This window comes from Panthera pardus, unplaced genomic scaffold (genome assembly GCF_024362965.1).
Source record: "Panthera pardus isolate Hobbes unplaced genomic scaffold, ASM2436296v1 HiC_scaffold_8, whole genome shotgun sequence".
NCBI classification, from domain to species: domain Eukaryota; kingdom Metazoa; phylum Chordata; class Mammalia; order Carnivora; family Felidae; genus Panthera; species Panthera pardus.
In genome coordinates, this window is record NW_026527013.1 from 55,168,663 (window position 1) to 55,184,891 (window position 16,229).

General features: G+C 43.8%; 1 protein-coding gene across 2 annotated transcripts in view; it reads right to left on the reverse strand.

The window, feature by feature from the left end:
• Positions 1 to 6,577, reverse strand: part of NR2C2 (nuclear receptor subfamily 2 group C member 2) — a 91,844-nt gene extending 85,267 nt beyond the window's left edge. For both annotated transcript variants that reach the window (XM_019433571.2, XM_019433570.2), the window contains exon 1: positions 6,030 to 6,577. The gene's annotated coding sequence lies outside the window, so the exon portion shown is untranslated. The remainder of the gene's footprint in view (positions 1 to 6,029) is intronic.
• Between the last annotated feature and the right edge of the window lie 9,652 nt (positions 6,578 to 16,229).

Here is a 16,229-nt window from a genome sequence, read left to right on the forward strand (position 1 = left end):
TGCTGACAGCTCAGAGCCTGGAGCCTGCTTCAGATTCTGTGTCTCCCTCTCCCCCACTCATGCATGCTCTGTCTCTCTCACTCTCAAAAATGAATAAATGTTAAAAAAAAAAAAAAAAAAGTTAAAAAAAAGAGTAATTCCAGGCCATTCACTTAACCAACCTAGTAAAAAGATGCATTACTGCAGAAGCAATGGAGAACGGGGAGAGAAAAAGAACGAAGATAGTACAAATGGCATTTCTGAAATGTTTTGCAAATAATAATCAGATTCACTGTTCAATAAATACTACTGGGCAAATGTACCATGAAGCCTGCTGGCATTGTATAACTTCCCAAAAGCCATCCAATCTCTGTTGTGTATCTTTCTCAGCCACCTAGAGGCAGGCAGTTATTGGAGTTTCTTGAGGCTGCATGTGTGGGCAGCCAGGTAAGATATAAATAAGGTGGTTCCCAGTAAAACCATGAAGGCTTCAAGTTTGAGGCGATTTTTCATTTTCAACCCTCTCATACCTCTGACTACTAGTCCAAACAGGAGAGAAAGCTATCTTTTTTAACACTTGGAATGAAATCTCTCTACAACAATATTAACATTTCCAGGAATTAGAATCTTTGGTTACTGTCGATAATTAAGAAAAGAAAGGTTTTACCTATAAAGACTTCTCATGAAGGCTTCTTATCATAGTGGAGGAAGTAATATTTATCGTCCCTAAAAATCACACTTTGTCCCTGAGGTTCGCTTTCATCATTATAGACTAACTACCTGGAGTGTAGCAGTTAAAATCAGAAAGGACAGTTGAGTGTCTGAGCTAGTCTATTCCTTTCACATCTTAAACAACTCCCCTCCCACCCTTCTACTGTAAGACTCCCAGATGCGAGGGACATGAATCTGTTCATATTGTCCCCCTAACAATGCCCCCATGCCAGTGCCTTGATCTGGGCTTTCACCCTCTGTATGCATACACTCTCCCTCATCATTGTAGCTATACTAGGTGAGTTGGTCCCAGGCAGGCCTGCCTTTTGGCAACAGAGCTCCTGCTGCTTAAAAATCTCTAGCACTCAGGGCACTGAAGAGAGCATGGGAAGCAGATGGCAGCACTGTGACAAGGGACGTGGAGAAGGAATGGCAGGATGGGAGGGAATTACAAAATGAATCTTGGCCTCTAGGCATGTTATGCTGAAGGCAGGTCAAACTATAACAAATAAAGAACATATTTTTTACAATGAGTGATAGCATGAATGTGTCTATCGGGTTAGAGATGGTATTCATACAGGGAGGGGAAAAGTCAACATTATTTAAGCTCCTCATAACCAGCAACGAAGTAAAAAGGGATGAACTAACTCTGGCTGGGGAGTTTTGCATCAAGGTGTGAGACTGGGCTTGATAAACTCTAATATGGATTCCTTCACCGATTTCCCTAAGTGGCATTGATTAAAGGGGACTGACCAATATCTGCTTTGTGAGGTGCTTTGGGACGAAAGAAGAATTTGACACATAGGTAAGAGAACTTAAAGACAAAATCCCAAATGAAAGTCCTCAATATGTCACACTCAGGCAGCTAGATACATGAGGCCAGTGGTTCAATGCTATGGTTTGAAAGAGGGCTGCTCTACAAAGGCCCACCTGCCTCGTTCTATAAGTCATTTAGATAGTAACTGGCCCCTCCCTACTCCTGACCCCAATCTCAGTGTTGGCTCCTCCCTCCCCATATTTCTTTAAAAAAAATTTTTTTAACGTTTATTTATTTTTGAGACAGAGAGAGACAGAGCATGAATGGGGGAGGGTCAGAGAGAGGGAGACACAGAATTGAAACAGGCTCCGGGCTCTGAGCTGTCAGCACAGGGGCCCGATGCGGGGCTCGAACTCACGGACCGCGAGATCGTGACCTGAGCCGAAGTCGGCCGCTCAACCGACTGAGCCACCCAGGCGCCCCATCCCTCCCCATATTTCAAGTGAGGAATGTATAAGCCTCTAAGAGGCTACCCACTCAAGGTTCCAGAGACAGGTGCTACACTGTCACTTGACTCCTTGGAGACAATTCTCAAACCTAATAAGTTATTAACACAGGGTTTTTCTTTTTCTATAAAGGCATGTTCAAACAAAATTTCAAGATCACCATCAATACAACTATTGAGGAAATAAATAATTTAATGATATAAAATAATAAGGAAACTATCAGTTTTTTGCTCACCCTGAGTAATTAGTTCAAGGAATCAAGAGTGCTGAACAAGTGATACCAAAAAAATCCTTGAACAGGTTAGAAAAGAAACATCCAAAAATAAACAAAGTATTAAATAAAAATGTTACTGTTGTTTTCAAACTACTGTAACATTTTATTTTAAAAATCTGTATTATATAAACAAAATGTTGTATTAACCAGACCTTTCAGTAGAAGCTTGACACATACTGCATAAAAATCTGCTTTTAATCTTGGTAAAGCAATTAAAGGGTGATTTTCAGTAATTCCATTGCATGAATCAATTTCTCTTTGGAAAGATAAATATTTAAAATTAATGGCCACAGAGACTTCAACTCTCAACTCCCTGCAAACCCACTAAAGTCTTCTTTTCTGTTTTCTGATCCCCTGTGATAGAGAAATGACATTATATTTGGGCTATTTACTTATTAATGAGTTTCATATGAGCTCATTAATGTTCATGAGATTTAACTTATAACTATTAAATTATCAACTTCTTGTTTTAAAAAGATAAACACAAATCAACACCTAAGTGGGTAAAAAGGGATTAATCTGGGTTATTTTACCCATATTTACATCTCTAGGCAGTGCCGTATCTGTGAGGGACCAATTCCTAAATTCATCCAAATACCACAACAGACATTTTATTGCTGGCACTGCTATCTGAATTGCCAAGCAAGCACATATAAAAAGGCACCATTTAAGAGCAGCAACTTAGTTATCTGTGATATCAAAAGTTATCAACAATTCATTCACTCAACAAATAGTACCAGATACTCTGCTAAGTGCTGGGAATATAAAGGTGAGTAAAATGATTCCTGTTGTCACAAAGTTTACAGTATGGTAAGGGGAACAGACATCAATCAATCATAACAGTGTGTAATTAAAAAGTGAGATACAAGGAAAAAGAACACAGTGTAAAGTAATAGAATCTGATCTAGACAAATAGTGGGCAACAGAGAGGGCTTCCCTGAGGAAGTGATGCTTGAGCTGAGATCTGCAGGGGACTGGAGGATGGGGGGTATGTGGAGGAAAGGGCAGGCATGTGAAAGTCTGAAGTGAAGGGAAGAGCACGTGAAACGACCTGGGGTAAAGGTAAGCCACACCGTTAAGGAAGCTGAAAGCAGGCCACCGTGTTTAGTGCACAGGGAGCTAGGGATACAGAGATAAGAAGTAAGTCTTAGAAAGTTCTTAAAATAGGAAGCAGGAAAATGGTGTACCATAACATGGGTTCTAGTGGGGCTTGAACAATGTAAAGCCTGTAAAAGAGATTTGTAAATTGTAAAGCACCCCATACTTTCATTAGTACTATTTAGTTCCTCTACTTTGTTTTCTAAATAAACTTTTGGTCTGGATGCCAGGTGCCAGCCAAAAGGAAAAGAGCTAAAACTAATTCTAACCCAGTGTTTTGCCCCTATACCACACTGCATAAAAATTTCACTGTTTATATCACTTAACTAGTCTAAGGTCTTTACCCAACAGCTAGTGCTTCATAATGACAACCCCAATTACCGGTATTTACTATGTGCTAGGCAATTTTCTAAGTTCTTTATTTATATTAACTCATTTAATCCCCAATTCTAAAAAGAAGGCTCTCCTGCTGTCCAGATGAAAACACTGAGGCTCAAAAAGTTAAGGAAGTTATCCGAAGTCAGACAGCTGGTAAATGTTGACAGTTAACTACAACAGTATTTAGCTTCCGTTTAAAACATTTTATGTGTGTGTGTATATGTGTGTGCATATATACACGCAGAGGAGAGAACAGAACTCACATGTATAGAAACACATTCACATAATTGACCCAGATCAGTGTCCTAGTCACCTAGTGCCTGAGGTATTAGTGGCACGTGGCAAATACTTTATGAACTGAAGATGGGTATGAGAGACTAACAAAAGATTTGAATCTAGAAGTGATTTTGAAGCCTTCCCCCCACACCCCAGTCACATATTCATTAGTAATTCATTTGATGGCTGTATTTTGTCTCTTTAAAAAAAATTTTTTTTTTTTTTTTTTTTTTTTTTTTTTTGAGACAGAGAGAGTGAGCAGGGGGAGGGGCGTGAGGTAGAGAATCTGAAGCAGGCTCCACACTGTCAGCCGGGAGCCCAATGCGTGGCTGGAACCCACAAACCGCGCCATCATGACCCCAGCCGAAACCAACAGACGCTTAACCGAGCCACCCAGGCCCTATTAAATTGAAGATGTATCTACATTACCTTTGTTACAGTTCACAGACTTTAGCCTGGAGGTCAGTGGGATAATGGAAAGGACAACGAACTAGTTCGAACCACTCTCCAGCCACAACTGGCCTATTCAATCACGCCAGGGACACTTTCCCTCCTGGGCCTTTACACTTGCTGTTCACTCTCTCTAGAACACTGTTTCTCCCTTGGGTTCCTCCGCTCAAACATCACCACCTCATAAAAGACCTTCCCTAATCTAATCTAACTTAAATTAGTCTCATCAGACCTTTAATACATCACTCAGTTTAATTTCATTTCTTTCATGAAATTGACCACTCTTTAATCATCTCTTTAATGTCCACTCACCCCGCTCCCCAATTCTAGCAAGGCAAGAGCTTTGTCTAGCTGGTTCTCTGGATGTATCCTCCAGTGAACCAAACTAGGCAAATAAGTATTTAATTCACGAATTAGAATTACCTCAGATTTACCTCTGTTCTGTCAAGCCCTCAATGCCCTTAAGCTTTTCATTTCCCAATGGCTCTACATCCTACTTTCAACAGGAACACCATTTTTACATTACTTTGCCGTTCACAAAGTAGTCTGGACTCCATTTTCTGAGCAGAGACCCTCAACCGATCTTGAGAAGGGAGGGATAGCCTGGCAAAAACCACCATTCTCCCCATTTTACAATCCAGGAAATTGAGCCTCAGAAGGGATTCAACCGCAGCCATGCCGAAAACACGGGAAAGAGCCCTGCAGGATGCACAAGTTCCGAAAAGCCTTTCCCGCAAGCCAGCGCCGTGGATTCTAGATACTTCATCACCTTTATTACTATTGTTCTACGGTACTCATTCTGGACGCATTCCACGGCTAGGGAACGTGCGCCAAACCCTTCGCCGCGTCCCCGAGCGCCCCAGACTCTTAACCTAGGCCGCGCCCCCGCGCGCCCCGCCCCCGGCCCCGCCCCCACCGCCCCAGCCTCACGCCGCGTCGCGGCCTCTGCTCCCGCCCCGCCAGGGCTCCCGCGCCCCGCGGGGACCGCCCCTCCCGTCCTAGCCAATCAGCAGAGCTCGGGGGGGCGGGGCCACAGGACCCATCCCTCCTATCTGGGCACCAGTTGGTCGGGCCAGCCATCGCTCATGAAGTCGCGCCCCGCACCCGCCTCCCTCCTTTTCCTCCACCCTCCCTTCAGAAAAAACGGCGGTTGGGCCGCGGCGGTCTCCAACGGCGGGCGGGAAGCGGAGGGGCGAGGAGCCGGGGAACTAGGGAAGGAGGGACTGCAGGGAGGAGGAGGATGAAAGGGAGGAGGAGGGGAGCCCGGCCCAGCCGGAGCCATCTCCATCGAGAACAAAATGGCGGCGCTGGCGGAGGGCCAGCTGTGAGGCGGGGCCGCGGCCATTCCCCCTCCGCCCCCACCCTCGCGCCGGCCGGGCCGGTCAGGGGGAGCCCGCTCGCTTCGCCCGGCCGCGGGCGGGGAGGGGAGGGGAGCGGCCCGGCCCACTATGCAAAGCGTCCGGCGCCGCCGCCGCCGCCGCCCCGTGGCAAAGGTAAAAGGGTCGGGTTCAGCCGCCGTCGCGGCGGCTCCATGTCCGCGCGCCAGGCCCGCCCCCTCTGCCGCTGGCCCGAGCCCGCCCCGGCCCCTTTTCAATTTTACCTCAGGATTTGGCGCCAAAGCGGCCTCGAAGCAGGTCCCGTGTCTGCGGCGGACGGCCCCCGACGCGGAGGGCAGGGCGCGGGGAGGCCGGGCTCCCGGCGTTGGCGGATGGCGGGAGCCCGGGGGCCGCGGGCTTGCGGGGCAGCAGGCGAGAGAAGAGACGCCGAGGTGGGAGCGGGGGCGGCGGGGGCGGGCCCGGGGGCGCCGCCGGGGTCGCGGGGAAGGGGGGGTTTGTTATTGTTTTTGTCAGTGAAAGGTCAGAGTTCGTGACCCCGGTGCCGCCGCCGCCGCCGCCCGCGCGCTGGTAGGAGGAGGGCGAATGTTCTTCTTCCTCTTCCCAGCGCCAGCCTCGCCGCGGCCGCGGGGGGCGGGCGAGCACGCGATTGGCTGAGACGCGCGCGCGCACCGGAACGCCGCGGCCGGCGCTGGTCCATCCGGCCCCTCGGTGGCCCGCGGGCCCGGCGGCGGGCGGGCGCTGGGGTCAGGGCGGTCGGCCTGGGGCCGCCGCCCCGGACTCGGCCGGCGTAGCCGCCAGACGAAATTTAAATGGCGCGGCCGCTTCTGTTTCCAGGGCAAAGGGCCGGTTGGGCATGTTAAAACCTAGGAGTGCCGGGCACCGTTATTCGGGTGCAGGCCCTCCCCTCCTGGGGGACCGAGAGCTTCGCGAGGCTAGGTGGGGACAGTTTTCTCCCTGTGACATTCTCCATCCTGGCCTCCCGCCGAGCTGAAGTTTCTGTGTTTGTTGATTGAAGAAGCAGTCACAGCAGAGAGCCTGTAGGTTAAAAGTGGCTGGTTTATTGGTGGGTATTGGATTGTTTGTGCCCTACACGTTACTGATGGTTTTTATTTAGGTTTTAAAGGTCGCCAGCTTCTGGCAGTACTAGGTATTGAAATCGTCCAAAACCTGTTATTAATGGTCTTTTAGCGAACATGTGACCCAAAGCTTGTTAAGTCTTTTCCTGTCTTCCCGTGATTTGGAACTAGTAAACAGTGATACGTAAGTGTATATAAAACAACGCTTTGCGAAATTGCTTAAATATATAAAGAAAAGTGCTTCTCTTGACCTTAGGAATTTAGGGTTGTGGGTTTTCTTTAGATGTTTCTCTCTTTTCAAGTTGTGGTTTTTGACTTGCTTGAGAAGGTATCCTAGATGCCCTGAAATTTTTTGGCTAGACTCTCCTTGATTATCATGCTTTGTAGGAGGAAGATCCTCTGGTAATTGATTTTTCTTTTTTTCACTTTTCTTGTTTGTTCCGAATAGGTACTGATCCCAAGATGGAGGGATTAACCTTTTTTCTTAAACATTTGCACTTTGATCAGGCTGACCCCAACTTTTGAGTATTTTGTCCGTAATTTCTGTTTTATAAGAAATGCTTTAAATGCACTTGTTTTTTTCTTCTCCCATGTTCTCAACTCAAAAAGAAGTAAGTGGGGAAGGGAGTTAAGTTTGTAATGTCCTGGTGAATCACACAGACCCTGAAACTGGAAGGGGCCTCAGGAACTCAGGAACTGCCAGTCCTCTGGCAGGAAGATTTTACAGGAGAGGCGGGTCAAGTGATGTGGGTATGGCAACATGCTATTTTGATGGTAAATCCTTATAAACATGAACTGCTTTTATAATTGTGTGCTTGCAAAAATTGATTTTTTAATGTTAAATAATGCTTTTAGATACTGTGTAAAAATTCACACATCAGTTGAGTTTTGGGGTTTTTTTGTTTGTTTTTGCAAGCATATTACAGTTGCAATAGTTTTGAGGTAAATACTAAACAATCATTACTGCTTCTATAATGGCCTATAATTTTCTAATTTTCTTCACTTAATACCCAGCAGTACTGTGAACAAGCACAGTTATTTTACTGAGGTGAAGGAACTGAGGGCCAGGTAAGGTAAGCAACCTGCCAGATGTTACGGGTGCAATAAGGGAAGCTAGGACTCTTACCTAGTCCTTTGACCTTAAGGCTTATGCTATAAAACCATGCTGCATCAGTTCGGCCTGTTGGTAATAGCATTCAGTAAATGTTCACTTAAAAGCTAGTTGTTTAGGGGCGCCTGGGTGGCTCAGTCGGTTAAGCATCCGACTTCAGCTCAGGTCACGATCTCACAGCCTGTGTCTCCCTCTTTCTCTGCCCCTCCCCTGTTCATGCTCTGTCTCTCTCTCTCTCTCTCTCTCAAAAATAAATAAACATTAAAAAAAATTAAAAGCTAGTTGTTTAATATTAAAAGTGTATAGAAAGGGTTCATAATCTCGAGCACTTTTTCTTCCCCTTAAAACAGATGTACACCTGCACAGATTGCAAACAATATATGCAGGTAACAGGCCTCTGCAAGCTGAGGTCAGTGCTGCCATAGTGCCATTTTTTTTTGCTCCATTGTGTTTTCACTAGAACGCCTTTTAGTGTTTTAAGTGGCTTTAATCACAAATATTCAAGTTGTACTATATTACTTATATGTTATATGTTTTTTTGACTGTCTATTAAAAGTATCCACATTTGCATTAACAGTGATTTTATATTGTTTTATATGCCTTTCAAGGGTTCTTGGCTGGGGGTGTACTTCAGAACTGCCAAGCCCTCGGTGATTGTGAAACAGTAAGCTTTGGGTGGGGCCTGGCATCAGCACTTCTGAATATCACATAGAATTTTTTTTTTTTTTTTTTTTTTTGCATCACATAGAATTCTGTACCTACCGGCCTGAACCACTGATCTAATTCCAAAAATGTGTGGCAAAAATAACAAGACAGAACTTTTTGTTTCACTTTTTGACATGCAGCTTTTTTAAAAAACCGATTGATCACGACTGAAGGGGTCTTGACAGGAGTGATGGTCTGTCTGGCAGTACCTAGCTGTTGTGTGTGTAGCATCTTGGCAACTACCCAGACTGTAAGCCCTGTATCAAAATGTGTCTTATCCCTCTTATCTCAGCCCTTAACACAGTACCTAATAAAGAGTTTGTATGAAGTTGGCATTTACTAAATCAGTGCTTTTCCCAGCAACAGTATATAGTGAACAGTATTCATACTGTCATCTTGCTTTTTGTTTGTTTAAAATTTTTTTAATGCTTCTTTATTTTTGAGAGGCAGAGCATGAGCAGGGGAGGGGCAGAGAGAGAAGGAGACAGAATCTGAAGCAGGCTCCAGGCTCTGAGCTGTCAGCACAGAGCCCCACGCGTGAACCCATGAACCATGAGATCGTTGCCTGTGGCAAAGTCAGATGCTTAACTGACTGAGCTACCCAGGTGTCCCTGTTATGATCTTGCTTTTAAGATGAACTCAGTGAAAACAAAGTTTGGTGACTTACCTGAGCTGGGATGTGGGCCTGGGACTGTTGGCTCCTTACACAGTGCTGTAAGACCCAGGTATTCCTTCCACTGCCCTCTCTGTACCTCTGAGCAGGTCGTTTTTTCACACCACTTAACTAACTAGTATGTTCTTTAGTCAATCATTACGTAACTTGTCCGTGAGCTTCTTGAGAGCAGGAACTATACTATGCAGTTTCGTTTTGTATGTAGCCCAGAGTCAACATTTTTTTGCTAAGCTGGGTTATTTGAGATTTGCATTTAAATGATAAATGTCAAAACGAAATTTTGGTTAAACAGTAGTTGTAGATGTGCTTAATTTTTCAAGTTACTATTTTTTTTTTCAATATATGAAGTTTATTGTCAAATTGGTTTCCATACAACACCCAGTGCTCATCCCTTCAAGTTACTATTAAGCAAAGATTTTTTTTTTAACTTGTAAGGATACTGCTATTGTGGTAGTGTAAATGATGATTTTCCTTTTTATTTTAGACTGAGAAGGCTTAATAATCACCTTCATAAGTACTTACATCTTTGTGCCAACTTTTCTGTTAAAGCTTATTCTCTGTTACTGTGTGTACTAATTTATGAAACTTCTGTTTGTTATTTATATAATTATGACATGTTTATAAAATAAACTTTTAAACCTCATAATTCTTATTGGTCTTTTTTAAGAATGTGGAATCTAAACAGATGTAATCAATGAATACCAGATTGCATGTTCCTTATACTCACACATTATCCTGTTTAATCTTCAGAATAACTTTGTGAAGTGAATGGTATTGTCTTGTTTTTATAGCTGAAGAGGCTGAGGCCTTAATGGGGAGCATGACTTCCCCAAAGTCACATGATTAGCAAGTGGTGGAACATTTATTCATAAGTTATTTCTGCTTATTTCTTCTCTTCTGTCCTTGAGGACTTTGAGAAGAAAACCGTCTTCACCCCACCACCATGATCTGTCAAAGTCAAGCTCTGTCACAATAGAAGGCTACTTGGAGAGGTCTCAGATTCTGTATACAGGGCTCTTGTTTTTTCCCAGAAAGAGAAAAGTGAGTGACCCTGTGGTGGACTGGGGAGACTGGAAAACAGGGACACTGCAAGTGAGTTCCTGAGCCTCTCCAGAACAGCTTTCACTGGGAGTTTTGCCCCTTTAGTTTCTATCCTGAGGCTTCCTGGGCCTTGAAGAGGTGTTATTTCAAAGTTGTGTTTGGCTCAAATATCTTGGAGCATGACAGAAAATTAGATTATCTTAGGAAAGTGCACTTGCCCTTGGTCCCCTGTTTTAGAATGTGGATTGCTTGGAAGAATGTTTTTTAAGTTTGCCTGATTAGAAACTCTCAATCTTGAGGCTTGGGAGTTCTTTACAAGCCCAGCACCACCACAAGAATTAATCACTTGGGTCTAAGTCTAAACAGTGGCATTCCTTGAGTTTCTTAAAGAAGAGATTATTTTAGGGGCACCTGGGTGGCTCAGTCAGTTAAGCAGCTGAGTTGATTTTGGCCCAGGTCACGATCTCAACAATTCATGGGTGCGAGTCATGTATCGTGCTCCACCATGACCGTGCAGAGCCTGCTTGGGATTCTCTCTCTCCGTCATCCGCCGCCCCCCCCCCCCGAAATAAATAAACTTAGAAAAAGGAGAGAGATTATTTCACCCCTACAGCCTCTTCACTACAGGCCAGAAAATGCAACTCAAAGCCAAAAGTCTTGGAAAAGCGGTTCCCTTCTGTGCTTTGCTTTGGATCCTGCCCTTCACCTTGGGGAGAGATAGGATGCTGCTATGAGGTTTCTGGCCTTCGGGAGGCTCTGGGTACATTGTCAAGACTGGGTATGCATAAATCCTTTTGGTTCTGTCCTCACATTTGGCCCCTCCTCCACTGTTCTCTAGTTTAGGTATTATTTCTGTCCCAGTGTCAGGGTTTCTTAACCTTCCAAACCAGTCTCCAGCTGCCCCCTCCCACCCAGCCTCCCTCTCTTACTCCCTCCTTTTCTTCCACTGCCTGTTCTGTAACAGCCATTTCTAGTGCTCTTCTATTAACAAAGTTCTTTAATGGCTCTTCATTACTTAGGGCTGAAGTGAAAACTTCGATGCCTAAGGTGGGGACAGTGGGGGTTGGGTCTGGCAGGTATTCTAAAGGAGGTCAGTAAGCTGAGGTAAACCTCCATTAGTACAGTAAATGGTCATAGTGACACCCGGAGAGCTCACTGGACTTGAAGGGGTGGCCCCTTATCAGCACCTGCAATGCAGCCAAAGATGGGTTTTTTGAGAGAAGCCAGAAATCCAGATTTGTAAATGAAATCTCTTGACTTTCCAATACTGGCAATTTGCAAATTGTTTTTAAACTATGCAAGCCAAGCATCCTCTTTTATTTTTTTATTTTTTTTTATTTTTTAATATATGAAATTTACTGTCAAATTGGTTTCCATACAACACCCAGTGCTCATCCCAAAAGGTGCCCTCCTCAATACCCATCACCCACCCTGCCCTCCCTCCCACCCCCCATCAACCCTCAGTTTGTTCTCAGTTTTTAACAGTCTCTTAAGGCATCCTCTTTTAAACATGGTTCTGGGTCTCAGAACTAGTTTGGGACCTTTGACCAATCAGATAAAAATCTAAGCTGAGCCAGGGCCACTGAAAGTCCTTCACAGTGAGTCTTTTCAGCCCCTTACAGATTAGAGCATCATTCAAGGGTAGTCTTCCAATAAAAACACCCGAACTCAGAATTTTGATTCCTTCTGTTTGTTCAATAGAAGGAATACATTTTAATCTGTCATGGAAAGGGAATTTGGCAGGCAGGAGACAGAAGCCCATGTCTACAGATCGAATGCAGTGTGTTTGTGTGTGTGTGTGTGTGTGTGTGTGTGTGTGTGTGTGTGTTGCAGGTGGAGGCATGTTCCTTTTGTAGTTCTCATTTTTCCAGAGCATAAATTTACTGTCTCCTGCCAGGGTGGGGAAGCAGAGTCATTTGTCTCTATTCAGTGGTATTAGGGTATTTGAGGGTCTCATGACTGCTTACAGAGACTTTCAGCTGATGCTCTTGTTACTCCCACTCTAGCCTTCCCAGACACCTGTGCCTTCAAATTCCCAAGCCTCTCCAGAGGGCCAGCCCTTATGTCTCACTGGGGTCCCTCCCTGCAGGCACTTTGGTATTTGTTTTCTCCTCTGCTAAGTCAGCTGCCACTATCCATGCATGTGACTTCCAAAAATGAGTTGACTATTTTGATACTCTCTGCCTTTTCTTGCATTTTCTTTGTCCTTTAGGTTACATCTTTTTACTCATTTACTGTCCTAGTAGGTTTTAGAAAGGAGCCAAGAAATGCATGTTTCCTGGTTATCACTGCATAACTAGTCACATCCAAACTCAAGGGCTTAAAAACCACTTTCTTAAATTACTATCTTGCAGTTCTGGGGGGCTCAGATAGGAGGTTCTCTCCTGAGGCCTCTTATAGTTGCAGTCAGAAAGTGGCTGGAGCTAAAGTCATCTGAAAGGCTTCCTAGTCTGTCTAGAGATTGATGCTGGTTGGCAGTGTGAACCCTGACATGTGACCTCTCTATGTGTCCTGGGCTTCCTCATAGCATGGTGGATGCATTCCAGGAGTGCACAAGAGAACAAAGTAGCTTTTTATAGAAGTCACTTCCTCTGCTACTCCTTGAGCCATCACACGGGTCTGCCCAGGTTCAAGGAGAAGGGATGTGCACTCCACTCCTTGATGGGAGGAGTATCAAATCCCATTGTAAGAACACGCAGGAGGGCATCTATTACGGCGGCCATCTTTGACAGAATAGACTCCATCTAACGTGGGAAGACCAGAGTGGTCTTTCTAACACAGCTGTTTCATCCTCCATTTTAAAGCATCTGAAAGACCCCTCTACCCCATCTAGAAACTATAGGATAGGTGCAATGGCTCTGAATGAACTGGTCACAAACAGCCCTTCTTGTTTCATCTGTTTTTGTGATTTCCTCCCTGTATAATTCACTGTATAGTTCTGCACTCTCCCATTTCCTGAATATGCCACATGGTATCCTACTCATTCTCACACACCTTACTCATTCTGCTCCCTGCCTCCAGGGGCCTCTCTGACGCCCATCTCTGTGAGGCAAGTCCTCCTTTGTCCATTCACCTCCCCCCCACCTCCCAACTATTTCCTAATCTGCCTCAGGCACAATCCATCCTCTGTTATCCATTCCACCACAGTGTTATCCTTCTCATGCTTCCAGGACAGAGAATTAGAGTTTTTGTACCTGACTTCTCAGGTGGTTAGCTCCTGAAAGTAAATAACCATGTCTCTAGTGCTTAATACTGTGCCCAGTCTGGTGTCACTGTTAAAATAGCACCTGAATATTACAGGGTTCCAAAGTCCCTTAGCATTCTCCTATATGCACAACATTCAGCTCTTGCTCTTCCTCTTCCAGCAGTCAACCAAAAATATCTAGTACCAAGAAACACAACCCTGATTATACTAACCTTTCTTTCCAGCTAATTAATCCTGGAAGTAAATATCATAATGTATTCTTGAGGCTCCAGGTTTGTTGAACAAATTTGATTTGTTCATAGATGTTTTGGTTATGACAGGTAATCAGCATTTCTCTGTATTAGGAAAGTCAATATTTATCAGTCAACTGCATATCAGAGTTTCAATCAGCGGAGTCAGTTTCCAGGATAACTGACCATCAATCATCTTTCAGCTGAGGAGGAGAGGTGCTGGCAGAGTACGGTGTACCCTGGATGTCTTGGCATGTTCCAGACTTGCCATTAACTGATTGTGGCACTTTAGATGAGATCCAATTCATGAGTCTGTTGGCTCCTGGGTCAGTTGAGGCCACCCTATCTGCCAGGGTGGGTAAGTGTGGAAGGAAGAATATGGAAGCACTGTTACAAGTGGTAAACTGAGGCATTCATGAAGCCTGCTGAACCTCAAAGCTCAAAACTCTTGGGTGAAGCCCTGAACTAAACACAAGAAAGTTGAGATGTTTAATGCAGTATGTTAAATGTATTTAAAATTTTGAGATATGGTATTTAGCAAATGTTCTATCGTGATTTTCCCCCCAAAGAGAGAACTTGTCAAGAAACACTATGTTGTATTCTCTATTAGAAGTTTTATCCCCATAGCTTCCCTAAATAGGAAAAAGATTATTCTCTTAAAAGATTTTTCACAAAGAAAGCTTAATAATGTCAAGGGACTTATCTGGAAAAAGGAAAGCTTTTTAAGAAATGTTGTTTAAAAGGCCATCTTCTTCACGGATTTTTGTCCGGAGGGGATGTTTCTGGTCCTAGGTAGCAAGGGATGGACTCACGGGATGACAGTGATATCTTGATAATTGTAAAAATGGAAGATCTTTATTGAGTAGGTGAAAGGTTGAGATTTAAGAGAAATTAGTCAAATTGCTACTGTGAAAACTAATGGTCATTTTCCACCTTGTCCCATAAAAAAAGATTCAGGGTCACACTGAGTGGTATTATAGCTGTATTTTAAAAAGAGCTGTCTAATTTTATGCCTGTAATAACTTCCATAATTATACATGTTGGAATAATCAAGTCTCATGCTTTGGGGTATAGCCAATTACTGTAGCTATCAAGAGGTAATTTATTTTTTCATGTGTGTTCCTCACAGCAGGGCAGCTCCATTACACATTCATGAATTCTAGTGTGGTATTGTTAGGGGTTGTCAAGTACAGGGCACTGGATTTGAAGGGCCACAGATTTACTGGAGATGGCAATTCTTTTTTATTCTCATTTCCTTCTCATATCTGTTACTTAAAAGGAGTTCTTAGGAACATATAGGCTTATTGCCTTATGCTTTACCACAAGACCAGTTTTTGGATACAGCTGTTGGATACAGCTGTTGGTGAACACATTAGAAATATAGCCAAATCCTTCCTTACTTTCCCTGAGTCCACCTTTGGAGAGAATGTGAATTGCACTTTTGAAGGTGAGGTCCTAATTTTGAAGCGAACTTGAGGTCATTTAGGGCAGTTCTCACTTGAGTGGGTAATCTTTACATAATAAACCAAAGTAGTAGTCACTGTTGAAAATAAGCTTTGGGAGCCCCTGGCATATAGAACTATTCTAAAGTTCTATAATATTTGCCACTCTTAGCTGATGGATAATTATTATAATTTACATATACCAATAAGAGGCATGTTACTTTACTTACAGGTATATGGTACCTTAATTGCTACCATATCCATTTCCTGATCAAAACTATTTCTGTAGGTTTACCATGAATTTTATACCTTCCCCCTTCTTGTAATATTTTTGAAGCATTCAAAAACTAAAACTGGCAATGACCTTACATTTGAATATGTGTCTTTTGGTTCATTATATGTCTAACTGCAACTTTGTGCTCCTGACACTTTTAGGCTAGTGGTTTAAAAAAATTGTTGACTGTAATCTGTAAGTATAAATACATTTTACATCAGCAATCAGTAATATGATGTGTATGCACATACATGACTGAAACCACAATGTCATAAAATAGTCTTTAAGGATGATAGATATGCCCTGCTGTGTTCTCCTGTGCTGTCTTCAGTGTGCCTAGTTGGGGGAGGGGGGGGGGGCTGGGAGAAGGGAGCTGGGTGTGACCCAATGCCATCGATTTCATAACCCACTCCTACAGTTAAAAAAAACAAGGCCAAAAAACTTGTTCACGGTACTTTTTTTTTTTTCTCATTCTTTCTTAACACGGATTTTATTTTCTGTGAGCCTCTCTTTCACTCTTGTGGAAATGCTGCATTTCTACTCCTGCTCTATTGTAACGGTACCCATGAAAGACCATCAAGAGAATGAGGCCTGTTGTCATTCTGTTGTGTCAACACAGGATGCCCTTTCCTATACAACCACCACCAGATTCTCTGTGTAAGGAAGAGAACTTGCTCCATGGCCCTGCACAGCCTTTGCATTATAC